Below are 27,220 nucleotides of genomic sequence, written 5' to 3'. Positions count from 1 at the left end.
AAGATCGTCTCCAGTCATCGTTGAGCAATCACCCGCCTATGAGTCAACAAAATTGATGTTGAGGACAGTGATGTTAAATTCAGATAAAACTCCATCATAAATCACAAAGAACATCAATTTCAAGGACCAGCACCATGCCACTTTCCCAAACGCTTGGTGTCCTGAATAAAAATATTTCAATTGCATGATGTCTGTCGATGAAACAAAGCAAAAGTAGTGCAGATTGGAATGCTAGAAGACCCCCCCCCCCCAACCTCGCATGTTTCTAAACATGAGAAAATCAGTTACTAAAGCCAAAATAATGCATGTCTATATATTATGTAATTCACTCTAAAAAAAATGAAAATCACATTATACAAGTCAAGCATACTCAAAGGAACTGGTAATATTTTTGTCCAGCACATCTCAATCGAACAGCTAATTCCAAGATGGGCATTATATGGCTCTCCCCAGCTTGGTAGGCTGCACCATGCTTCTTTCTCCAAATAGAAGAGCATAGTAAATGTTTTAGTAAATACATGGAGACGACGCATGGCACGAAACCATTATCCAGCAGTTGAAAAGCATCAAACTGGACGAGTTGACGAACTTTACCCGCTTGACAATCCCGCAGCCCCATCGAGCCTCGCGTCGAGCCCGCCAACCTCGGAGAATAACGAATCCCCACAGCTGCTGACTATTCCACCTGCTTCCACAAGCACCCCTTCGGCCACCAGCAATGCCGCCTCCCGCCACCGATGGTCAACGTAAACATGCACAGAAACAATGAAATGGATAACACTTTTTCCCCCTCTATTACACATCAGAACCATCAAATTTCAAACCTCGTCACAAAGCAGAGCATAATGTACTCAATAAAAATCAAGTAACCCTCCCTCACCAGCATCTACTCAATTAGACTACTAATCCGGCTACCTTCTTTTCGGGGCAAAAAATAACAAATCTACACCACCCTCGCGCAAGCAAGAAGTAATATGTAGTGAAAAAATCAAACACAAATTCGACGAAGAACACACTGTACGGACGCAACTATTTTCCACAATGTTATCTGGTGATAAATTTGCAACTATTTTTTGGACATATTTTCCACAAATGTCATCTGGTGAAAAATTTCTATTCGCTATGAAAACATTTGTCAATGTTTCACACTAAAAAAATCAGATTTTTTAATTATTTTACTGTTCACCCAGGTTCAAGTGAGCTAGGGATTAGAACAACATTTTCGGACAAAGTACTACAGAAATAATCCAAGCAATCCTACTATAATATCAAGGCACACATATAACTGATTATTCTCTCATGCAAACTGAAGTACTCCCTCTGTTTCTAAATATAAGTCCATTTAGAAATTTCAATATGGACTACATACGGATGCATATAGACATTCTTTAGAGTGTAGATTCATTCAGTAGTCCATATTGGAATCTGCAAAAAAACTTATATTTAGGAATGGAGGGAGTAGTATATATATCCACCTCACGGACTACTATATTAAGATGGCCAAGCCTTTGTTAATCATATGAACATGGTACAGGCAAGGAGGACATTAGCTAAGAAATGTAGTATCAAAGATTAGATAGATGAACATGCAAAATTTGATGTAGAAAACAAGGATAATCTTACCTGAATCTCTTCCGATGACTGCGCCTTGGCAGAGATGATATAGAAAATCTCGACTGGGGTGTATTACTCGATGGAGGTGTCGTCTGGTAGCGGCGGCGTGCACGGCTGCATCAGAGTGTGACCCGCCACCACGGGCATAGGCGTTACAGATTGGCGAGTGGAGGTCGACGAAGGCGCTGGCATGCCTGCACGAGACATGCGCAAAATTATCAAATCAGCATTGAACGTACCATATAGATGGATCTCTCAAAATATACTCTCATTCATCAATTCCTTTTCAGAAAATAAATGGAGTGGCTGGACCAATCTTAGCTCTGCTTGTATGTTTGTGCTCCAAAATCTTCCTCGAACTGGAGATTGACGATCATATACTATGCATTAACTCCAAGGCAGAGACTTATTATCATCTTCAAAATAAGCTCACGTGTGAGAAGATATCCATGAGAAGTACATCAAATTATGTATGAAAATATCTGAACCAAACAGAGCACCTATTTATTCTCATATCATAGTTTTCATTCACTAAAATGTGTCGTTGGCCTAATATGCATGTCTGACCAAAAGTGTGATGAGGTGTTGGATCAGAGGTTTTAGTTAGGTCATGAACTGATCCCATCACTCAACAGTTAACACGAGAGTTTGGCGAGAGCAACAGAAAGTATGGTTAGCATATACGAAACACAAGTACAGATCCATAAGGAGAGGACATATATGGCCTGTGTGTTACCTGTTGTGGTGAAACCGTATGCTTTTTGACCAAATATATATATGCAAGGCAACATGCAGATGAATAGCATGAAGATGTGGGCAAAAAGGCACACGTTTGTTTAAGTAGGTTTGATAGGATGCTTAAAATAAGAAGGTTTACTATAACCATGGGCCTTGTAGCAGAAGAAACAACAAAGTAACAATGCTGCCGAAACAAACGGGATCTAGGAATTAAAGCGTGGACAAAAGAATGCAAATACCGAATACTTGCAAGAATAGAAATGCAAATTAAAACGGATCTACTAACCCATAATTTTTAAATACAAATTATTTGAATATATTACAAATCAAAAGCTTGCAAGAATAGAGATGGTCAGATGGAACATACCGAATACCGACAGCGCACTAAAGACAATCACGAGGCAAATGCCCTTTCCGAGACCTCATTGCAGTAAAAGTTCGAATAATATCCTTATCATCAACGGACTTGAGTACCACCTGCTCATTGTAACTTGTAACACATGACTTGTACCATTCATTATTGATCTTGCTACGCAGTTTGCTCCCTGTTAAAAATAAGAAAACAGTTTTCTCTCTATTAGTGCTCGACAGAAAAACAGAAGTGTTCATAAAACTTTAGAAAATTGACAAATAAAAAATACAGTCATGCAAACTTAAAGAAAATGACATGTTTGGCTTGACATAACAAGGATGATAGGATCAGGAAAATCAGCTTTATCGACAAAATCTGATCTATATAACTTTAAAGTAGATACTTGGTTGCAGCTAAAATAGAATCAAGTGCTGCCGGCAGGTCCGGTCCTCGGATTTTAGGGGCCCAGGGCGAAACAAAAATCCAGGGCCTTTAGTATAAAGGTCTAAATAATAATCAATCTATGTAGACATAAATTAAGAGGCCAAAAAAGGGCATCTAAAATCATTAAGCATATCAAATAATAAAATCATCCGAGATGCAAATTAGTAAATTAGTAATGATAGTAACTATCTATCTCATCCAACAATTTCTTCTCAATGCATACTTTCGAGATGGCATGACAGTACTAAAATTGAAAAGGACAATTATTTTTGGAAATTAGCATAAAGCTATGATAATATAAGATCCAGTTAAAAATCATCATCAAGAATCTGCCTCTCGCCTCTGGTTCATAAAACCTGCTAGGGCATACCTTATCTGGAATCTGCCTCTCACCTCTTGTTGTGGTGAACGGCGTTTATTATCACCTAGACGGCAGTGCTAATGACCTGATTGGTAAACTATAGAGATTAGAGAGGAGAAACAATCAGGCAAATCGTTGGACAAATCTAGAATCAGAAACGCATAGGTCGCTGCTCGTTCGGAGGAAGAAAGATGAACAGCCAGATGTACGTACCTGGTGGCGCTGACGTCCTAGACTCCAGTCGGAATCAAATTAGGGTGTGGCGGTGCGGACACACCAGGAACCTAATTAGGGTGCGACGAGGACGACACGCTGGATCCTCATAGGGAAGGCTCCCCCAAACCATGGAAGCTAGCGTGGTCGCGCGGAGGACGATGATGACGACAGGAGGAAGCTGAAGTGGGTGAGGTGGAGCTCCTCCGTACGCGCACATGCCAACACCCCCCCCCCCCCCCCGCCTGCGATGAGGACGACGCGCCGGCTCCTCATAGGGATCCCCAAATCGTGGAATCTGGCAGGGTCACACGGAGGATGACGATGACGACGGGAGGAATTGGGGGAGGTGTACCCTCACCATGGCCGAGTCGAGCGAAGGAGGCCGGCGGTGGCGATTTTTGTGGAGAGAAAGATCCGATCGGGATCGAGGGGGGGAGTGGAGGTGCAGGCGTGCGTGCGACCACGTGGAGACGCGAAATCTACCCTGTGCCGCAGCGGCGGCGTCTCCCAGAGTTCGGCGGCAGGGATTGAAACCGCCCTGCCCTGGAGACTTGGCGGCCGCGTTTCCCGGAGTTCGGCGGCGGGGGCGGCGTCCCCCTCCTGGACGGCGGCGGCGGCAACGATAGATAAGATCGATGGAGCTTTTTTTCGGGTGTGGGTTTTTTTTTGGGTGGCTGCGTGGATGGGTGGGGTGGGAAGAGGGCGAAAAAAACTGGACGAAAATGGTGGGACGAAAATAAAACCCGAAACGCGACCTACCAACTGAGACATTAGGAGTAGAGATTCCTCGACCTTTGAATGCACAACTCAGTACTCCTACAACATAATGTAAGTAAGTAGTTATAAATTCAATCAACATGTTTTTTATGTTTCGATGTTAGCCTGTTCAAACATAAATAGTGTAGCCTTAGCTGATTAAATTTGTCTTCAAAGTTTTTATGCGTTATTGTTCAAGTTGGGCACAAAAAATCATATAATCAACTACGATTACAAGTAGACCAATATTTTTACAAGCATTTTTACTACTGGATATCTACAATGGTTGAGTATGTTAGTTTTATGCATAACATAGCTTGGTGTCCACATATGTGTACTTTAGGCGTGGACACAGGACATTTTCATCATGGGTCCGCCCCTGTGCACGCACGCGCGCGCGCGCACACACACACACAATTACTAGTTCAATTCATTACTGCACTTCTGCGTAATAATGCTGGCAGTCTATTCTCCACAACAAATTGAGAGGCATTTCATTCTTTAATTAAATTATGCTGGCAAGTCAAAAGCTACCGAACAAGATTGCTAATGGTATTCTAATGATGAGCTGCTGGGACATTTGGATGCAACCCGATGTCAAAATTTTCAGAAATGGAACTACAGGGATTAACTCTTGGTGATTCAATTTGAAGCATGAGCTAATTTTGGGTGGCCACGGGGTGAAATGCAAAAATTGGGACTACATTAGAACTTGGGTAGATTCACTAATCTTAGTCCTCTTCTTTAATTTTTAGTTCATTCATTTATCCTTTTAATGAACATATTTTACCGGACATGTCCTATCATTTGTGCGTCAGAAACAAAGTACGTGGAAGATCGGGAGATTGAAGGAATTATTTGTTGATCGGAACCCAAGAATCCATGCAGGAGCGTTAGTGATGTGAAGCCATGGCCTACCATGGTCCACGCCAACACACAAAGCTTGACTGTCCTGGCTACCTCTCGTAGGTTCCTTGCAGACTGCTTGCCCGCATTTTGTTTGTTTGGTATTGCCACGTTGATGCCTAATTGCTTATCGCTCGCACCCAGTAAGAGCATCTCCAATAGATAGTCCAAATTTTGACGGTCCAAAACCGGAGATGTAAATTTTGGACCGTCAAAAAATGCGTTTTGAAGCTCCGAAAAAAGGTCAACTCCAACAGATGGTCCAAATTTATGGTTCAAAAGAGCAACTCCAATAGATGATCCAAATTCATGGTCCAAAACCGGCCAGCAGCCGCCCGGCTGCTGTTCAGCCACTGTCCAGCCACTATACAGCCGCAAATATTTGAAAATAACATAAAAAATCATGTCCACCTTGTGCGCGCGGTGGAAGAAGATGGCCGCCGGTTGGATTGGCTGCTGCGGACGGCTGCGGATGGCTTCGGACGGCGGCGGTGATAAGAAATGAGGTTGGAGGCCAGCCAAGAGGAGCTCGGCGGGCGGCGAAGACTATTTCGGCAGCCGGGCGGAGGGCGGCGGGGAGGCAGTCGTGCGGCCGGCGCAACGGCCGTGGACAGGCTCACGACCGACGAGAGGAGGTCGACGGCAGCCTAAAAGACCCGGTGGAGGCCTACCTCGGCAGCCGGACCGCCGGAGGTGCCGAATCCCGTGTCGGCTACCACTCAATTCGGCGGCAGGGAGGCGACGGGGGCGACGGGGGCGGAGGGCGGCGGAGGCGGAGAGCGGCGGAGGGGATGTGGAGTGGTGGCGGCGCCGACGGCGAGGATTTGGGCGGTCGCGGCGGCGGATTCCGGCCGGCTATGTCGCGGGCGGGCGGACGGGCGCGGGCGAGAACAGAAATGAAGTGGAGGTTGGGCGTTCGCGGGTGGCGGCTGGTTTTGGACCAGATGCATCTCGTGATGTATATTTACATCGCGAGATGTTGCATTTTACATCACGAGGAGGCCGCGGTCCAATTTTTTTTTCCATATAGACTGTTTGTTGAAGCAGCGTTTTTTGTCCCAGACGATCCAAAAGTTAGTTATTTTTACATTTGGACCATCTATTGAAGATGCTCAAAGCGCTTAGGATGCGCAGCCTTGAACATTGGTCTGGGTCTCCATCAGATCGACAGTGTGTTCCATGGCGCAAACCGCAACTGCACCGTACCAAACGAAGCAAGCGCCAAAGATTCTTGCAGAACGGTTGGCCTGGTGTCTCCCACAGTACTTGTCTACGACCCGGCGTGGTTAGAGCATCTCCAGTCGCGCCCTCAACAGGCCTCCTCAGGCTACTTTTTGGCGCCAGCGACAAAAAACGCCCCAGTCGCGTCCCGAGGATGTCGAAAATCGCCGGTTCGGTCCTTTTTTCCACCCGGCGGTCACAGGCCGAACCCGATGCATTGAGGGGCAATTGGGGGCTCCGGCGCAAGGGAAAAGCGCGGCTGGCCCACACCGGTAGAGAAAAAGTCAAGGTTTTCTTCCCCGACTCGCCTCCCACCCCCCGAGCCCTCGGCCGCCACTAGCTATATCCCGGCGCCGCCCGCCGCCCTTCACTGCTAGATAGCCATTCCCCGCCGGAAAAATAGCAGAGGTTCGCCGCGGTAGCCCCTCCAACAGTAGCTGGGCATTTCCGGCCGCAGAGGGGCAGTTTAGCAGCGGGTACACGCCCACCAGGCGCAAGGTGTTCTGCGATTTGCCTGCCTTGGCGATGGACTCGGATGACGAGGAAGCGCTCGCTGCGTTGTTGGAGGAGGAAGCCGAGGCCGATGTCCAGGAAGAAGAGCATCTCATGGTGCTCGCCGCCCTCGCCCAGCTGCTGCCGAGCAATGAAAAGCCGCGGCGAGGTGGCTTGGCGCCGGAGCAGGTGAAAGCAAAAAACCGGCATCGTCTCGAAGGCTACTTCGTGCTCTACTCTGACTACTTCGCCGATACTCCACTTCACGGCAAGAAAATATTTCAGCGCCATTATCGGATGAGCCGAAAGCTCTTCCTCGGGATTGTGAATTCCATTCGGGAGTTCGAGAACTACTTCAAGTGCAAGATGGATTGCACCGGCGCCCTTGGATTCACCTCCATCCAGAAGTGCACGACAGCGATGAGGATGCTTGCATACGGAGCTCCCGGTGATTCACTCAACGACTATGGGCGGATGGCCGAGTCCACCAGCATAGAGTGTTTCTACAAGTTCTGTCGGGCAGTGGTGGCCGTGTGTGGACCGCAATACTTGAGAACACCCAATGCGGAAGACACTTCTCGGATCCTAGCACAGAATGCAGCAAGAGGATTTCCTAGGATGCTTGGAAGCATCGACTACATGCATTATAAATGGAAGAATTGCCCATTTGCTTGGCAGGGGATGTACAAAGGTGCCAAAGGCGGTTGTAGTGTGGTACTTGAGGCGGTGGCCACACAGGACCTCTGGATTTCGCACTCCTTAGTGATCTAAACACTGTTAAATTTCTTTACGAAGGGAGCACAATCAAGTCCAAGTGTGTACCTATACATATTTTTTTGTAGGTCTAAGGCTTTTAGTTTCAAGGATGCCACAGTTAGGAATTGAATTACTACCATTTGCTCGTGTTGGTAAGTAAGAATCAAGTCCAAGTGGTTCTCATTTATATGGATTACTAGTAGAGTGCCCGTGCGTTGCCACGGGCCTTAAAAAATTGAGAACATTCTTTTATTGATATTATTATTAGTATTCAATATCGGGCTACTGATTACATCACTATGCCTTCCTTCTCATTGCAGGTTAGTTGTTACTGATTGCATATCAAATTTCACATGTATAGAAAAGATAGCCAATCACATACGAAAATATTGAGATCCACTTCACTTGCAATGTAATTCGGTAACATACACGACCAGATATAATGAACAAAACAAATAAAGTCATACAAAAACATAGAACTCTTTATTGGGCATTACAAATGATAGGTGGCACATGGAGGCCCTTTTATGCTTAAGATTAATCATCTCATGAAAGCATGTCTGTTATTATCCATTATTTAAGAGTGAAGTGCATTGTAGGTCCTCGAACTATTTCCGGGGTGTCACGTAGGTCCTCGAACTACGAAAATCATCATCCAGGTCCTTGAAGTGTTGTAAATGTGTCATTCAGGTCCAAAATCTCCCCCTCTAACGGGCCATCTGGCGCCGTTAACCATGAGCACTGAACAATAAACCATGAACAGAAATGATGGAACTGGAACGCTATTATTACTATTCACGGTTTACTGTTTAGTGTTCACGGTTAACGGCATCAGCTGGCCAGTTAGAGGGGGTCAGGGAGATTTTGGACCTGAATAACACACTTACTGCACTTCGAGAACCTGGATGACGATTTTCATAGTTTGAGGACCTACATCACACCCCTGAAATAGTTTAAGGACCTACAGTGCACTTCACTCATTATTTCAATATGACACATGTAGGATTTTGTTTCCTTATTCCAAGATTCTACAACCAGAATTCCCTGGCAAACTTTTACACATGAAATTAGGCACTTGAAACCGTACAGGTTAGTACACATACCTCCTACCATTTAGAAACCATGGAAACATAAAATATTTCAACACTTTCCCATATACTATTCATAGCTTGGACAGGCCCCATCAACTTTTCTTGGCTCAAAAGGACTGAGGCCCCTCCAACTGCACTCAACTTCTAGGATATCTCTCCTTTGAAGGCCATGAAAACAATCATACAACAAGATTGTCTGTGATCATAAATGGCATTTATAATTACTTGATATTTTCATATACAATATCTAAATACTATAGTTTATAGATGCTGTACTTTAAAAGAACTAAGGCTACTGGTATCCATAGCTAGAATAGATAAATACAAATAATTAGAGGCATGAAACTCTAACATTAGATAGGCCCGTGTAGATTGCATACATGTAACCCTTATAAACTTCGCGTCTAATTTTTTTGCAATAGGCTTTTTACCTAGTATTTTCCTAAAAATGATACTTAAGTGAATAAAGCACTGCTCGAGATAACATTGTGAGTTGGTTCATGCTAAGATCATGCGAACTTTCACAAGGATATCGACATTGACCACTCCAGCTAGTAGATTCTCCAAGGAAAAATAATCCTATTCTACACATAGAGAAAACCTATATCATTCTTTAGTATAAATTAAGGCTTGACATTCCACTTCAGCTAATTTTTTGTTCAATCTATATACATGGAAGATAATGTTGCACTAACAAATCAGAACTTGTATCATTAATTATTAGCAGCAAATATTCTTTCCATAAAAAATTAAACATGTCAAATTCTCGCCGTGAAATTATGTCTTGGGTCTAGCTTAACCTATTCAGCAAGCTACCATTGACCATATTGTAGTCCATATGAAAAAGAGACGAACATCATATTCTACTGAAAAACAACAATGTGAAGCCCTGTCCACCACGTTTCGCTTCATATTACATTATTCTCACTTATCACACATACTACAATTCAACCATGCATATCAGTGAAATATAGGAATGGATCTCTAGTACAACAATATATGCACCCTTTTTTTTCCAAAGTGACTTCTATGTTTGCTACTACTATCTTCTACACACAGCCCCTACAACAGAATTGACTGTGGTCTCAAGTTCCTTCTCCCACTAACCATCTCTGTCACAATTTTGTTGTAGCTATTCTAAATAGATGTCGTGGTCTGCCTCGGATACTCGTGCCTGAGAAGAGGCTACCCCATTGAACATGCATTGTTATACGCTAGGCAAGAAAACTCTGAACTGCACCACACAACGCCGACCACAATGTCACGTCCATGATCAAAATTAAGTGTTCTTGGCTTCCAGCCTTGGCCAAAAACTGCACCAGAACTGCCAGAACGCCATGTGGTCTCTTAAGAGGCGGGAAGAGCTAGGGAGCACCATGACACGACGTCTACAGCTCGGTGGTGGTGCTGGTGGGTGGTGTTGATCTCATCACCCTGGCAATGGCTCCATGGAGGGTTAGGGATTTTTTGGAGCATGCTATTACACTGGATGAGACGTGTGTCCCCCTCCCGTGAGCTTGCGATGATGGGATCATGGCCGTCGTCGTCCATGCCTAATTGGCACATGAAACTAAACGAAGAAACACTCAACATATTTCTTCATGCAAAATCAAATACTATTGCAACTAAAATATATAATGCAATAACGAGTGTTTCAATGTTCTTATGTTTATAGTCAGCGGGCAACAAGTTACAAATATGTTCTTCTTTCATCAGTTGTTATGTTTGTGTACCTCAGGCTTGTAGACAATACGATTTTGTTAGCCTGCACCACTACACTGATCTTTTGAAATGATAAATTTTAGCAACTATGTCAACAGTACTAAATCGCAGAAAAAAGTGAAACAACACCAACTTTAGCTTCACCAGAATTTCCTCAATATGTAGGAATAAAACAACGGATCTCAGCTACTTTTCATAAACCATGAAAATGTGTAGAAACTTTAATTTTTCAACCAAAATAACACTATGGTGCATTGAAATAGGAAAAGAAGCACATAAACGACAATTACCCTCCTCGTGTAGTAGAGAAACACCATCAATGAATAGTCTCAATAAGCTTTCTGGATGTTTCAGTCTTCGGACGTAATATTCAGTTCTGACATAATAATTAGTTCAGAGAGGAAATCCCCGTGTAGTAAGGTATGTTGTGTATGCCGGCAATGTCGCGGGAGAGGCATGTCCCAGGAGTGGCACTGCAGATGCACGCCTTGCACCCCAGTCCCTCGCCATCCAACAGGGAAGCACCGCCACAGTTCGCTGGCCACCGGCAGGGAACAGCAAGGTGTGGCGCCGCAGACCCATGCCTTGTACCCCCATCCCTTGCCCTGCAAGGCAGCCTGTCGTCAGGATCGACACCATCTTTAATGTAATCTTTTCCAATACAAACCGCGTCTTTAAAATACAGCAGCGCAACACACTTACAGACCAAAGTACTCTAAAGTGATATTTCCAGTTCTCACAAAAAAGTGATATTTCCAAAATAAAAGTTTGGCGTTGCTAATTTCAGTATCTACATAGAGCAAAGCCTTTAACAGAAAAACATCAATGGATTTAAGATGGTGGGAGGATTCTGGATAGTTGGCCTCACCGGAAATAGAGGCGTTCGGTTGTGCTCGACGCGGATATGATAGTAAGATAGTGAATAAATCACAATTTTATTTCAGGTATGAATTATTAGGAATTTGATGCCACCTTAGAATTAACATATTGCATCTATATTTTGTAACATCTAATTGCAGGTCGTCAAGTGGCTCAGGTTGTAGGGTGTAGTTACATATGTACAAAGATCACGACAATGAGTAAACATACAATCTAAATTTATTCTGAAAGTCATGCATCTAGACCAAACAAATTGAGTTTGGTAAACGGTATACGTGAATTTTCACAGCTTTGCTCAAGTCATCCAGATCCGGTCACCTCCAGCAGACCTCGCAAGTCATAACAATAGTTTACTTGTGCTAACCCTGCAACCCATTAGTCAAAAACATCAAGTCTATTTAGATATGTATTGAAAAGTAAGGATTATAAAATTCAAATAAGGGAAAAATAAGAGATATAATATAAAGATATAGTTCTGAAATTGTGTGGTGGTTCAGTGTCTCACCCTTCAGAACAATTTTCAGGAAGGTGTTTGGGTCCAATACAGTGGGTATATCATTGTTTCATTGCACATCCGTACCATCAATGATCCATCAAACAATGGCCACATCTCATTGTTGATCAACAGTGACTAATTTAACTTGAGATGCAAATAACCCATTGGTATAAACCAGTTGTAATACCGAAGATCGTCTCCAGTCATCGTTGAGCAATCACCCGCCTATGAGTCAACAAAATTGATGTTGAGGACAGTGATGTTAAATTCAGATAAAACTCCATCATAAATCACAAAGAACATCAATTTCAAGGACCAGCACCATGCCACTTTCCCAAACGCTTGGTGTCCTGAATCAAACTATTTCAATTGCATGATGTCTGTCGATGAAACAAAGCAAAAGTAGTGTAGATTGGAATGCTAGGAAGACCCCCCCCCCCCCCAACCTCGGAGAATAACGAATCCCCACAGCTGCTGACTATTCCACCTGCTTCCACAAGCACCCCTTCGGCCACCAGCAATGCCGCCTCCCGCCACCGATGGTCAACGTAAACATGCACAGAAACAATGAAATGGATAACACTTTTTCCCCCTCTATTACACATCAGAACCATCAAATTTCAAACCTCGTCACAAAGCAGAGCATAATGTACTCAATAAAAATCAAGTAACCCTCCCTCACCAGCATCTACTCAATTAGACTACTAATCCGGCTACCTTCTTTTCGGGGCAAAAAATAACAAATCTACACCACCCTCGCGCAAGCAAGAAGTAATATGTAGTGAAAAAATCAAACACAAATTCGACGAAGAACACACTGTACGGACGCAACTATTTTCCACAATGTTATCTGGTGATAAATTTGCAACTATTTTTTGGACATATTTTCCACGAATGTCATCTGGTGAAAAATTTCTATTCTCTATGAAAACATTTGTCAATGTTTCACACTAAAAAATAATCAGAGTTTTTAATTATTTTACTGTTCACCCAGGTTCAAGTGAGCTAGGGATTAGAACAACATTTTTGGACAAAGTACTACAGAAATAATCCAAGCAATCCTACTATAATATCAAGGCACACATATAAGTGATTATTCTCTCATGCAAACTGAAGTACTCCCTCTGTTTCTAAATATAAGTCCATTTAGAAATTTCAATATGGACTACAAACGGATGCATATAGACATTCTTTAGAGTGTAGATTCATTCAGTAGTCCATATTGGAATCTGTAAAAAAACTTATATTTAGGAATGGAGGGAGTAGTATATATATCCACCTTACGGACTACTATATTAAGATGGCCAAGCCTTTGTTAATCATATGAACATGGTACAGGCAAGGAGGACATTAGCTAAGAAATGTAGTATCAAAGAATAGATAGATGAACATGCAAAATTTGATGTAGAAAACAAGGATAATCTTACCTGAATCTCTTCCGATGACTGCGCCTTGGCAGAGATGATATAGAAAATCTCGACTGGGGTGTATTACTCGATGGAGGTGTCGTCTGGTAGCGGCGGCGTGCACGGCTGCATCAGAGTGTGACCCGCCACCACGGGCATAGGCGTTACAGATTGGCGAGTGGAGGTCGACGAAGGCGCTGGCATGCCTGCACGAGACATGCGCAAAATTATCAAATCAGCATTGAACGTACCATATAGATGGATCTCTCAAAATATACTCTCATTCATCAATTCCTTTTCAGAAAATAAATGGAGTGGCTGGACCAATCTTAGCTCTGCTTGTATGTTTGTGCTCCAAAATCTTCCTCGAACTGGAGATTGACGGTCATATACTATGCATTAACTCCAAGGCAGAGACTTATTATCATCTTCAAAATAAGCTCACGTGTAAGAAGATATCCATGAGAAGTACATCAAATTATGTATGAAAATATCTGAACCAAACAGAGCACCTATTTATCCTCATATCATAGTTTTCATTCACTAAAATGTGCCGTTGGCCTAATATGCATGTCTGACCAAAAGTGTGATGAGGTGTTGGATCAGAGGTTTTAGTTAGGTCATGAACTGATCCCATCACTCAACAGTTAACACGAGAGTTTGGCGAGAGCAACAGAAAGTATGGTTAGCATATACGAAACACAAGTACAGATCCATAAGGAGAGGACATATATGGCCTGTGTGTTACCTGTTGTGGTGAAACCGTATGCTTTTTGACCAAATATATATATGCAAGGCAACATGCAGATGAATAGCATGAAGATGTGGGCAAAAAGGCACACGTTTGTTTAAGTAGGTTTGATAGGATGCTTAAAATAAGAAGGTTTACTATAACCATGGGCCTTGTAGCAGAAGAAACAACAAAGTAACAATGCTGCTGAAACAAACGGGATCTAGGAATTAAAGCGTGGACAAAAGAATGCAAATACCGAATACTTGCAAGAATAGAAATGCAAATTAAAACGGATCTACTAACCCATAATTTTTAAATACAAATTATTTGAATATATTACAAATCAAAAGCTTGCAAGAATAGAGATGGTCAGATGGAACATACCGAATACCGACAGCGCACTAAAGACAATCACGAGGCAAATGCCCTTTCCGAGACCTCATTGCAGTAAAAGTTCGAATAATATCCTTATCATCAACGGACTTGAGTACCACCTGCTCATTGTAACTTGTAACACATGACTTGTACCATTCATTATTGATCTTGCTACGCAGTTTGCTCCCTGTTAAAAATAAGAAAACAGTTTTCTCTCTATTAGTGCTCGACAGAAAAACAGAAGTGTTCATAAAACTTTAGAAAATTGACAAATAAAAAATACAGTCATGCAAACTTAAAGAAAATGACATGTTTGGCTTGACATAACAAGGATGATAGGATCAGGAAAATCAGCTTTATCGACAAAATCTGATCTATATAACTTTAAAGTAGATACTTGGTTGCAGCTAAAATAGAATCAAGTGCTGCCGGCAGGTCCGGTCCTCGGATTTTAGGGGCCCAGGGCGAAACAAAAATCCAGGGCCTTTAGTATAAAGGTCTAAATAATAATCAATCTATGTAGACATAAATTAAGAGGCCAAAAAAGGGCATCTAAAATCATTAAGCATATCAAATAATAAAATCATCCGAGATGCAAATTAGTAAATTAGTAATGATAGTAACTATCTATCTCATCCAACAATTTCTTCTCAATGCATACTTTCGAGATGGCATGACAGTACTAAAATTGAAAAGGACAATTATTTTTGGAAATTAGCATAAAGCTATGATAATATAAGATCCAGTTAAAAATCATCATCAAGAATCTGCCTCTCGCCTCTGGTTCATAAAACCTGCTAGGGCATACCTTATCTGGAATCTGCCTCTCACCTCTTGTTGTGGTGAACGGCGTTTATTATCACCTAGACGGCAGTGCTAATGACCTGATTGGTAAACTATAGAGATTAGAGAGGAGAAACAATCAGGCAAATCGTTGGACAAATCTAGAATCAGAAACGCATAGGTCGCTGCTCGTTCGGAGGAAGAAAGATGAACAGCCAGATGTACGTACCTGGTGGCGCTGACGTCCTAGACTCCAGTCGGAATCAAATTAGGGTGTGGCGGTGCGGACACACCAGGAACCTAATTAGGGTGCGACGAGGACGACACGCTGGATCCTCATAGGGAAGGCTCCCCCAAACCATGGAAGCTAGCGTGGTCGCGCGGAGGACGATGATGACGACAGGAGGAAGCTGAAGTGGGTGAGGTGGAGCTCCTCCGTACGCGCACATGCCAACACCCCCCCCCCCCCCCCCCCCCGCCTGCGATGAGGACGACGCGCCGGCTCCTCATAGGGATCCCCAAATCGTGGAATCTGGCAGGGTCACACGGAGGATGACGATGACGACGGGAGGAATTGGGGGAGGTGTACCCTCACCATGGCCGAGTCGAGCGAAGGAGGCCGGCGGTGGCGATTTTTGTGGAGAGAAAGATCTGATCGGGATCGAGGGGGGGAGTGGAGGTGCAGGCGTGCGTGCGACCACGTGGAGACGCGAAATCTACCCTGTGCCGCAGCGGCGGCGTCTCCCAGAGTTCGGCGGCAGGGATTGAAACCGCCCTGCCCTGGAGACTTGGCGGCCGCGTTTCCCGGAGTTCGGCGGCGGGGGCGGCGTCCCCCTCCTGGACGGCGGCGGCGGCAACGATAGATAAGATCGATGGAGCTTTTTTTCGGGTGTGGGGTTTTTTTTGGGTGGCTGCGTGGATGGGTGGGGTGGGAAGAGGGCGAAAAAAACTGGACGAAAATGGTGGGACGAAAATAAAACCCGAAACGCGACCTACCAACTGAGACATTAGGAGTAGAGATTCCTCGACCTTTGAATGCACAACTCAGTACTCCTACAACATAATGTAAGTAAGTAGTTATAAATTCAATCAACATGTTTTTTATGTTTCGATGTTAGCCTGTTCAAACATAAATAGTGTAGCCTTAGCTGATTAAATTTGTCTTCAAAGTTTTTATGCGTTATTGTTCAAGTTGGGCACAAAAAATCATATAATCAACTACGATTACAAGTAGACCAATATTTTTACAAGCATTTTTACTACTGGATATCTACAATGGTTGAGTATGTTAGTTTTATGCATAACATAGCTTGGTGTCCACATATGTGTACTTTAGGCGTGGACACAGGACATTTTCATCATGGGTCCGCCCCTGTGCACGCACGCGCGCGCGCGCGCACACACACACAATTACTAGTTCAATTCATTACTGCACTTCTGCGTAATAATGCTGGCAGTCTATTCTCCACAACAAATTGAGAGGCATTTCATTCTTTAATTAAATTATGCTGCCAAGTCAAAAGCTACCGAACAAGATTGCTAATGGTATTCTAATGATGAGCTGCTGGGACATTTGGATGCAACCCGATGTCAAAATTTTCAGAAATGGAACTACAGGGATTAACTCTTGGTGATTCAATTTGAAGCATGAGCTAATTTTGGGTGGCCACGGGGTGGAATGCAAAAATTGGGACTACATTAGAACTTGGGTAGATTCACTAATCTTAGTCCTCTTCTTTAATTTTTGGTTCATTCATTTATCCTTTTAATGAACATATTTTACCGGACATGTCCTATCATTTGTGCGTCAGAAACAAAGTACGTGGAAGATCGGGAGATTGAAGGAATTATTTGTTGATCGGAACCCAAGAATCCATGCAGGAGTGTTAGTGATGTGAAGCCATGGCCTACCATGGTCCAGGCCAACACACAAAGCTTGACTGTCCTGGCTACCTCTCGTAGGTTCCTTGCAGACTGCTTGCCCGCATTTTGTTTGTTTGCTATTGCCACGTTGATGCCTAATTGCTTATCGCTCGCACCCAGTAAGAGCATCTCCAATAGATAGTCCAAATTTTGACGGTCCAAAACCGGAGATGTAAATTTTGGACCGTCAAAAAATGCGTTTTGAAGCTCCGAAAAAAGATCAACTCCAACAGATGGTCCAAATTTATGGTTCAAAAGAGCAACTCCAAGAGATGATCCGAATTCATGGTCCAAAACCGGCCAGCAGCCGCCCAGCTGCTGTTCAGCCACTGTCCAGCCACTATACAGCCGCAAATATTTGAAAATAACATAAAAAATCATGTCCACCTTGTGCGCGCGGTGGAAGAAGATGGCCGCCGGTTGGATTGGCTGCTGCGGATGGCTGCGGATGGCTTCGGACGGCGGCGGTGATAAGAAATGAGGTTGGAGGCCAGCCAAGAGGAGCTCGGCGGGCGGCGAAGACTAGTTCGGCAGCCGGGCGGAGGGCGGCGGGGAGGCAGTCGTGCGGCCGGCGCAACGGCCGTGGACAGGCTCACGACCGACGAGAGGAGGTCGACGGCAGCCTAAAAGACCCGGCGGAGGCCTACCTCGGCAGCCGGACCGCCGGAGGGGCCGAATCCCGTGCCGGCTACCACTCAATTCGGCGGCAGGGAGGCGACGGGGGCGACGGGGGCGGAGGGCAGCGCAGGCGGAGAGCGGCGGAGGGGATGTGGAGTGGTGGCGGCGCCGACGGCGAGGATTTGGGCGGTCGCAGCGGCGGATTCCGGCCGGCTATGTCGCGGGCGGGCGGACGGGCGCGGGCGAGAACAGAAATGAAGTGGAGGTTGGGCGTTCGCGGGCGGCGGCTAGTTTTGGACCAGATGCATCTCGTGATGTATATTTACATCGCGAGATGTTGCATTTTACATCACGAGGAGGCCGCGGTCCAATTTTTTTTCCGTATAGACTGTCTGTTGAAGCAGCGTTTTTTGTCCCAGACGATCCAAAAGTTAGTTATTTTTACATTTGGACCATCTATTGAAGATGCTCAAAGCGCTTAGGATGCGCAGCCTTGAACATTGGTCCGGGTCTCCATCAGATCGACAGTGTGTTCCATGGCGCAAACCGCAACTGCACCGTACCAAACGTAGCAAGCGCCAAAGATTCTTGCAGAATGGTTGGCCTGGTGTCTCCCACAGTACTTGTCTACGACCCGGCGTGGTTAGAGCATCTCCAGTCGCGCCCTCAACAGGCCTCCTCAGGCTACTTTTTGGCGCTAGCGACAAAAAACGCCCCAGTCGCGTCCCGAGGATGTCGAAAATCGCCGGTTCGGTCCTTTTTTCCACCCGGCGGTCACAGGCCGAACCCGATGCATTGAGGGGCAATTGGGGGCTCCGGCGCAAGGGAAAAGCGTGGCTGGCCCACACCGGCAGAGAAAAAGTCAAGGTTTTCTTCCCCGACTCGCCACCCACCCCCCGAGCCCTCGGCCGCCACTAGCTATATCCCGGCGCCGCCCGCCGCCCTTCACTGCTAGATAGCCATTCCCCGCCGGAAAAATAGCAGAGCTTCGCCGCGGTAGCCCCTCCAACAGTAGCTGGGCATTTCCGGCCGCAGAGGGGCAGTTTAGCAGCGGGTACACGCCCACCAGGCGCAAGGTGTTCGGCGATTTGCCTGCCTCGGCGATGGACTCAGATGACGAGGAAGCGCTCGCTGCGTTGTTGGAGGAGGAAGCCGAGGCCGATGTCCAGGAAGAAGAGCATCTCATGGTGCTCGCCGCCCTCGCCCAGCTGCTGCCGAGCAATGAAAAGCCGCGGCGAGGTGGCTTGGCGCCGGAGCGGGTGAAAGCAAAAAACCGGCATCGTCTCGAAGGCTACTTCGTGCTCTACTCCGACTACTTCGCCGATACTCCACTTCACGACAAGAAAATATTTCAGCGCCATTATCGGATGAGCCGAAAGCTCTTCCTCGGGATTGTGAATTCCATTCGGGAGTTCGACAACTACTTCAAGTGCAAGATGGATTGCACCGGCGCCCTTGGATTCACCTCCATCCAGAAGTGCACGACAGCGATGAGGATGCTTGCATACGGAGCTCCCGGTGATTCACTCAACGACTATGGGCGGATGGCCGAGTCCACCAGCATAGAGTGTTTCTACAAGTTCTGTCGGGCAGCGGTGGCCGTGTTTGGACCGCAATACTTGAGAACACCCAATGCGGAAGACACTTCTTGGATCCTAGCACAGAATGCAGCAAGAGGATTTCCTAGGATGCTTGGAAGCATCGACTACATGCATTGGAAATGGAAGAATTGCCCATTTGCTTGGCAGGGGATGTACAAAGGTGCCAAAGGCGGTTGTAGTGTGGTACTTGAGGCGGTGGCCACACAGGACCTCTGGATTTCGCACTCCTTCTTTGGTATGCTAGGAACTCACAATGACATCAACGTGCTGCAGTGCTCTCCTGTCTTTGCCAAGCTTGTTGAAGGTCACTCTCCTCCGGTGAACTTTGAGATCAATGGGCGGCAGTACAACAAGGGGTACTATCTAGCTGATGGCATCTATCCGAGATGGTCGACATTTGTGCAGACGATCTCAAACCCTGTGCCAGGAGGCAAGAACGCATGGTTTGCGAAGGTTCAGGAGGCTTGCAGGAAGGATGCCGAGCGGGCATTTGATGTGCTCCAATCTCGATTTACTGTTGTCCGGTACCCCGCTCAGACCTGGTCGAAAGATCAAATGTGGGAGATTCTAACTTGCTGTGTCATCTTGCACAACATGATCATCGAGAGCGAGCAAGAAGACCCAGTGTTTGACACTGAACCGTACTACAGGCAGGGTCCTCTAGCCCAAGTTAATCACCAGCTACCGGCAACCTGGACTGCCTATCTCAGTATGCGTCAGGAGATCCGAGACCCACAGGTGCATCATCAACTACAGCGAGATTTGATAGAGCATCTATGGAGGCTCAAGGGCGACGCCGGGCGCGACGTGTGATGAAATATGAGTTTTTATTTGTTAAACTATATAATTTGTATTGAACTATTTGTTGTTGTACTATTTTGTTGAAGTATTTAATATTTCTGTGATGAAATATGTGATAAAAAAAATTATGTGCATAATCGAACTTCAAATAACGGCGAACCACGCCGAATATGGGCCTATTGTCGCCTATATGGGCCCTTTATTAGCCGAAATGGAGCTGAAAAGTGGGCCAATAGCGACGCCTGGGGCGACGACTGGGCGCGATACCACCCCAGCGCCGATTGTGTCGCCGACTCGTCTTCACGGGACGATTTTTATGTGTCCTGAAGGGACGAACGGCTGGAGATGCTCTTAGGTGGCAGCCCTAGATGAACAACGAAATGTTTCATTGGGATCGCATACACGGAAAGCATCCTGCCTAGTTTTCCCGAAATTCCGAGCAGGGCCAGCATATCTTCCTAACTTTCTGATCCCTCCTACTCCTATCACGCCGTGGATGACATTGACAACGATTTGTTTTGAATATTTACAGCAGATAAAAATTTGACTGCATCACGGTATGAGTTTTGGGTTTTGGGATAGTGTACGAGTGCGTTTCTGAGGGTCTCAGAGACAAGTGAAGAGTGGAGAACCAGCGGGGAAAGGGGTGCATTTTTTTAGAAATGGAGGAGGATCCTCGGCCTCTGCATCTGGATGATGCATGCAGTTTTTTTATTAATTATTTACACAAGACCATATAAAGTCATACAACAGTAAGACTGAAGCCACCTTCTACGGAACAAAAGTGTCGCTACTCCAATCCAAGTGATGAAAGGATGCTGATAGTCTGGGCCTACTACCAAATAGATCTCGCAGCCAAACCTAACATCTAAGACCTGAGCTCCCAAATAGGACGTCTGCCGGGTATGGGTCACCTACCAGTCCGGCACACTCCTCAATCAGGACGCCTGCCGGGTCTGAGGCCGTCGCGGCCACTTGCCAGCAATCCATCTTCAGAGCTGTACTGCTGCATCTACCTCGCCCGGTCTAGCTGCCGTCGACGCCACCACGACGCCAAACCACGTCGCCCTCCTGTGCGAGTCCATCTCCGCATCGGGCACATAGTCACCACAACGCCATGCCGCCGAGACCCGCCACCATCAATGAGTGAGATGCTGCACCGCTCCACCAAAGAATCCGTCCTCTGGTCCTGCATCCAGCCGCTGCTCAAAAAACGATGCCCCCATGAGGGAAAACGACGCCAAAAGCACTGCCATCGTCCGATCTGGAAACTCCGGGTCTAGGTTTTCACCCAGAGCAGCGCAAGCAAGTCGACGGAAGCTACAGAGGCGATGTCTTCAACAAGATAACGATGCGAAAACGCTGCCATCGCCCGCCATAACCCGAGTCATAGCACGGTTTTCACCGGCAGCCTCGTCTCCCCACTCGACGCCGGGACTGGATGCGAGAATTCACAACCATCTAGCCGACCACCTCCAGCGAAGAAGATGGCCACCACCTCCATGCCCAGGGCCGGAGCCCCCGACGTCCTCGTGTGTCGGGCCTAGTCCAGAGGTCGCTTGCCACGCCGGAACAAAGCAGGATGCTCACGACGCCTCGAGGAACCACCATCCAGATCCGAATAGGATCCAGATCAGGCACCCTAGCTGCCGAGGTGATCTCTTCGTCGCCGCCGCCAGCACGACAACCCGGGTCACCACCGGCCTGCGCCACCGCCCTTGAATCGGCTGGAGTGGGTCGCCGCCACCCAGATCCGATCGCCGGCCGAGGAAGTTTGCCGCCGCCGCCGCTGCGGCCCGCAGGCTTAGCCTGCGATGCCCTCGGCGGCGGCGGCGGGAGGGTCGTTCGCTTGGGGGGGAGGGGGGAGGAGAAGGAGGCTCCGGTGCGGCACAGCACCGCCGCATGGGGGCAGGAGGTCATGGGGGGCTGATATCTTGAGACTTGGATTTGAACAATCCCGCGTTTCAAATCCTGCCTGTTTACCAAGGGGGTGCTTTTTAAAGATTGAAGATGTGTGAATTAAGCCGCCAACAGTTTCTATAAAATAAAGTGAGCATGCCAGTTATTTACAGTAGAGTTAGGCCTTGGTCAAAACAAAACAAAAATTTTCAAACACCACCACGTTTCCATGAGCAAAAAATGCTAAAGTAGCAATCCTGGTTGGACGAGTTTAGGGCAGTTTGACACGTCACTGATGTGTGTTGCTTGCTGCCTGCCGTGCATGGAAATTGCTTCAATTTCTTCATTACTAACGTGCATGTTAAACGAATTGTCTGCTCAAAAGGATAATCAATTTAATACTCTGGCAAAGGAAGATAAATCAAGGAGACTAGAGCAGCACACCTCTAGCTAAAGGAGAGAGGAGGCTAGAGGACCACACCTTTATTTTCAGATATGGTAATCACAAGCAAACATGCTAAGGGCATCTCCAATGACAACCCGCAAATTCTCTTCCGCATTCGTCCCCGGACAGGGAGGTAACAGTCCGCGGACACAGATGCGGAGGACACTATCCAATGCTAGTCGCATACTTTTCAAACTCTTTTCAGCAAACTGATGAAATTCATATAAACACGGTCAAATTTCGTACAGACATGATGGACTTCATACAAACAAGACAAAAACAATTACATTTTGGACATATTTTAACTAAAAAAGTAAAATTATGTGCACGTACGGTCGCATGGAGCTCCACTCCCACGACACAGATACACTACACTAGTCTACGGCCGACAGCAACGGATCCCTTTGGCTTCAATATGTCCCTCAACCCACTCACCGGACTGCCATGAGTCCCGGAGGCATATTCTTTCCCCGTATCTTCCTTATGACCAGCTGCACCGCTCACCGGAAATGCCGAAGAGGGTGCAGTCGGAGGGAAATGGTGCTTCCATGAAGCCCAGGCGGGTGCCCAGGATGGTCTAATATAAAGAAGAACCGGACAGGTCACAGGTTGTACAAGTTGGCGATGCGCCGGCAGTGGCCTTCCTGGGACCCATGCGGTGGCGACCTCTTGTGTTCTACTTCCCCTCAATGATGGCGGCGGGCACAAACATGATGCGGCTACCTCGTCCACATCCACGCTACTGGCTCCTTTCTCTGTGTGCATGGCGCGGTCGCAGTCACGGGATGCGCGGATCCCCATGCCAGTGTAGAGCAACTCGCCACTCCTCATCGAGTTGGCTTGGAGTGGCGAGTTGCTGAACCACACAGCGGTTAGGGGCGGCAACTTGCTCTGTAGGGTCAGGCACGGGAGGTGGAGCAGCAAGTTGCCTCACTCGTATCCGGCAGGGTCGGCGGGCCACCCAGCTGACTTGTATGCCGGAGAACTGTTCTTTGGAAGCCATCAGGAGAGTGGAGAAAATGGTGAAGGAGGAGATGGGAGCGGCGAAGGGTTGAGATTCTTGCCCGACATCTGGCCTCATATAAATATAGTGCGAACGGGAAGAGCTCGGTCGGCATTGCGTTTAATGTCGGCCCGCTCATGAGCAGATGTGTGGTTGGAGTAGGTTTCTCGGCTTCCACGCGGGCGTGTTCAGCCGGGTGTGCAGTGAGTGGCGCCCTCGGCCGATGCACCGCTTCAATGGCGGAGGCGGTGAGAGGTCGCTTCCGCCTTGAGCCATCTTAAATGCGGAGCGGCGTGCTGTACAGTGGCATGAATGCGGGCAACTGGCGCAGGGCGGGAGCGTGCGCCGAAGTGGAAGTGGTTTTGGTGGGCTAGGGCAGTCAGAAACGGGCTTGGGATCGGTCCGGACTCCCGCAAACCTCCCCCACTTTTTTCTCCGTTTTGTGAGAGAAATCGCGTTCGGACCACCCCGCAGACCGATATAGACCCACGCTGGATGGCTTCCGTGATACCTACAACGTGGTTCAGACGGTTCCGGGAGGTTTACGGATCAGCCTTGAAGATGCCCTACTAAGGCAACGGCCCCTCAACTCGATGAAATGTCTGACATTCCTGTTTTGAGCTTCCATATATTTAACAGGTAGCCAGACAAAAAAACTAAGTTTTCAATTATTATGGATAGGGAAAAAATTAAGCAAAAATCACTGCTTAATTCCGCTGAGATGCAGTACAGTGTGTGCACTGGCATCCACCAGCATCATAATCGCTAACTGCACCAGTGCCGACGTTGGTTTGGTAATTGCGGAGACAAGCCTTGGGGTTACAGGGCCCAGGGATGACAGGGGTCTGGCCAGGAATGACAGGGGTCTGCTGGCATGATGCGAGGAAGACCGATCATGCAGGACATTGCCATGATGAGAAAAGAGCATGAGGTCAGCCACCATTATTTTCACGGCAGCAGTCCCCCAACGCCGCCCCGATCGTGTCTGCCGCCGCCTGCGTGCCAACATTCATGGCCTGAAGCCTGCCGACTAGAGTCCCATGCCGCATCAGCCGACGAGGCACGTGGCTGACCATAGCTTTGGGTCGAGTTCCACCAACCAACTCAGTTCAGATCAGAGGGATCGACAGCTGAAGCCATCGCTGCAAGCCAGGGCACACCACTAGGCGAAGCACCCCGCCACACCCAACACCGAGCAGCGCCACCGCCGCCAAATCGGAGACTCGCCGCCACTAGATCGGAGACGCGCCGCCGCTAGGGAGGGAGAGGAGTCGCGCCCATGGAAGGCCCCGCCGCCAGCACTACCCGGGCTTCGCCCGACAGAGACCCTTGGCGGCGGCGAGCCAGAGGTGCTGGAGGAGAGGGCTAACGGCTGGCGGGGCTAGGGTTCCCCCGAGCTGCCACTACGAGCGACGAGGGGATCTAGTCTTGTCGGCTAAGCTACATGTGTAAAGAAACTTGCATCACTCATAGTAAGACGGGATTGCGGAAGATGACGGTGGCAGATCCTAGAGCGTGCACATGTTGTGCATGTTATGGGACGCCTAGACTGGCCGGGCTTTAGGTCATCGGATTAGATAGTGTCTGTTATGCCTCCAGAGCACATCTATATACCTATAGGTGTGGTGACTTTGTTTGCTTAGAAGGTGGCTTGGGTTGATCCTTATATTCATTTTGCCAGGCTCTGGTGTACGTAATTAATAAAGATGAATGCATATATCATGACTGACCCTAATTTTTTATTTTCATTTTTATTTCCTTCATTTATCCTTCCTATGTACATATTTGACCTAACACTTAAACGAAATTGTACAGATGGATATTTCTGATCCAAACCCCAAGAATCCATGCACGAGCCCATGGCCCAGTGTGGTCCGCGCCTGCCAGAGTCTCACGCCCCCATGGGTTTCTTTCAGTCTGCGTGCCCGCACCTTGTTCGTTTGCTATGGCCATGTCCATGTGTAACTGCACATCGCTGGTGCCCAGTAAGCGCTTAGGATGCACAGCCATCAACGCGGATCTCCATCACGTCAGCAATGTGTCCCTTACGCGCAAACCGCAACTGCACTGGACGTAGCAAGCCCCAATGATTCCTGAAGAACGGCTGGGTTGGTGTCGAGCACAGTACTTCCCAAGAAGTGGCGTGCCTCGGTGGCAAAACTAGATGAGAAACACAATGTTTCATGGATCGCAAATCCGGAAAGCATCCTGCCCAGCCTTCTTGAAATTCCGAGCAGGGCCAGCTTATCTTCATAACTTTCTGATCCCTCCTACTCCTATTGCGCTGTGGACGACATTGACTACCAATTTTTGTTGAACATTTAGAGCAGATAAAGATTTGACTGCATCGCGGTATGAGTTTTGGGTTTTGGATAGTGTGTGTGTGAGGTTCTGAGAGACGAGTGAAGAACAAGCGAGGAAAGGGATGCTCTTTAAAGATTGAAGATGTGTGAATTCATTGTAGCGGGAAGGACAAAACCCACTTGCATACGTTTGATCAATGACGACGCAGTTCTTGCTGCCTACCGTGCATGAAAATGGCTACAATTTCTTCATTACTAACGTGAATACTAAACGAATTGTCTGCTCGAAAGGACAAACGCTACCTATATATGTGCATTATAACTTGCACACCGCTCACGATTTCATGGTCTCCATCAATTTACTACGCTAGCAAAGGAAGATAAATCAAGCAGACTAGTGCAGCACACCTCTAGCAAAGGGAGAGGGGAGGCTAGAGGACCACACCTTTATTTTTAGATGTGGTAATCACAAGCAAACATGCTAATAAGGCAACCGCCCCTAGAATCGATCAAATTTCTGACATTCCTGATTTGAGTTTCCAAGTAGGAGTATTTGACAGGTAGCCAGACAGAAGAAAAAACTAAGATTTTGCATATTATCGGAACGGGGAGCAATTAAGCAACAATCACTGCTTAATTCCACTGAGATGGAGTACAGTATGTGCACCGGCATCCACCGGCATCACAATCGCCAACGGCACCGGGGCCGACGTTGGTTTGACAGTTGCGTTGACAAGCCTTGGGGTTACACGGCCCACGGATGACAGGGGTCTGCCGGCAGTCTTCAGGGATTAGCGAGCCGCCACCATTAGCCGTCGCCTGGATCATCAGATCTATATGTTTGTACCAGCATATAAAGATTGCAGAGATTTATTATGACAAAACGATAGTGGAAAGGTCGCCATACAAAATTGATCACAAAACATGCTCCAAACGTACATACCTGAGGATAGCAGCGCTACAAGGGCAAGCGAAAGTAGTAGCATCTTGTACAACGACCTCATCCTGGCTTGATGGTGGAGACAGAGAGAGAGAGATAGCGTGTTTACTGGGATGTCAAGCCAATCTTTTCAGATATGCCTGGGTTCCTGCTACAAGTTTTCGATTTATTAACATAATATTAACGTTTAAATACATTAATTTAATCATGGATCTGTATCCTATAAATGCGTATGTTGATATACACCCAAAACATACAGCTCATATATATAGTAAAAAATATTTATAGTATATTTTTTGCGAGGAATATTTATATAGTATATTTACACCCAAAACCTACAGCTCAT

At 46.7% G+C, this 27,220-nt stretch overlaps 1 long non-coding RNA gene and 2 pseudogenes across 1 annotated transcript; all 3 read right to left on the bottom strand.

Annotated features, from left to right (window-relative positions):
* Positions 1–6,106: 6,106 nt before the first annotated feature.
* On the bottom strand, positions 6,107–7,391 carry LOC147978163 (uncharacterized; annotated as a pseudogene).
* Positions 7,392–17,959: 10,568 nt separating this feature from the next.
* On the bottom strand, positions 17,960–19,243 carry LOC147978162 (uncharacterized; annotated as a pseudogene).
* Positions 19,244–26,505: 7,262 nt separating this feature from the next.
* LOC147978161 (uncharacterized) lies at positions 26,506–27,017 on the bottom strand. The gene is made up of 2 exons (XR_015599555.1): positions 26,878–27,017; positions 26,506–26,767 (listed from the first exon to the last, which is right to left on the bottom strand). It is a non-coding gene; the product is annotated as an uncharacterized LOC147978161 (long non-coding RNA).
* Between the last annotated feature and the right edge of the window lie 203 nt (positions 27,018–27,220).

Source organism: Triticum urartu, chromosome 3A (assembly GCF_056163025.1).
Source record: "Triticum urartu cultivar PI428250 chromosome 3A, HENAU_Tu73, whole genome shotgun sequence".
NCBI lineage: Eukaryota > Viridiplantae > Streptophyta > Magnoliopsida > Poales > Poaceae > Triticum > Triticum urartu.
This window is presented reverse-complemented; position numbering and strand designations above follow the sequence as displayed.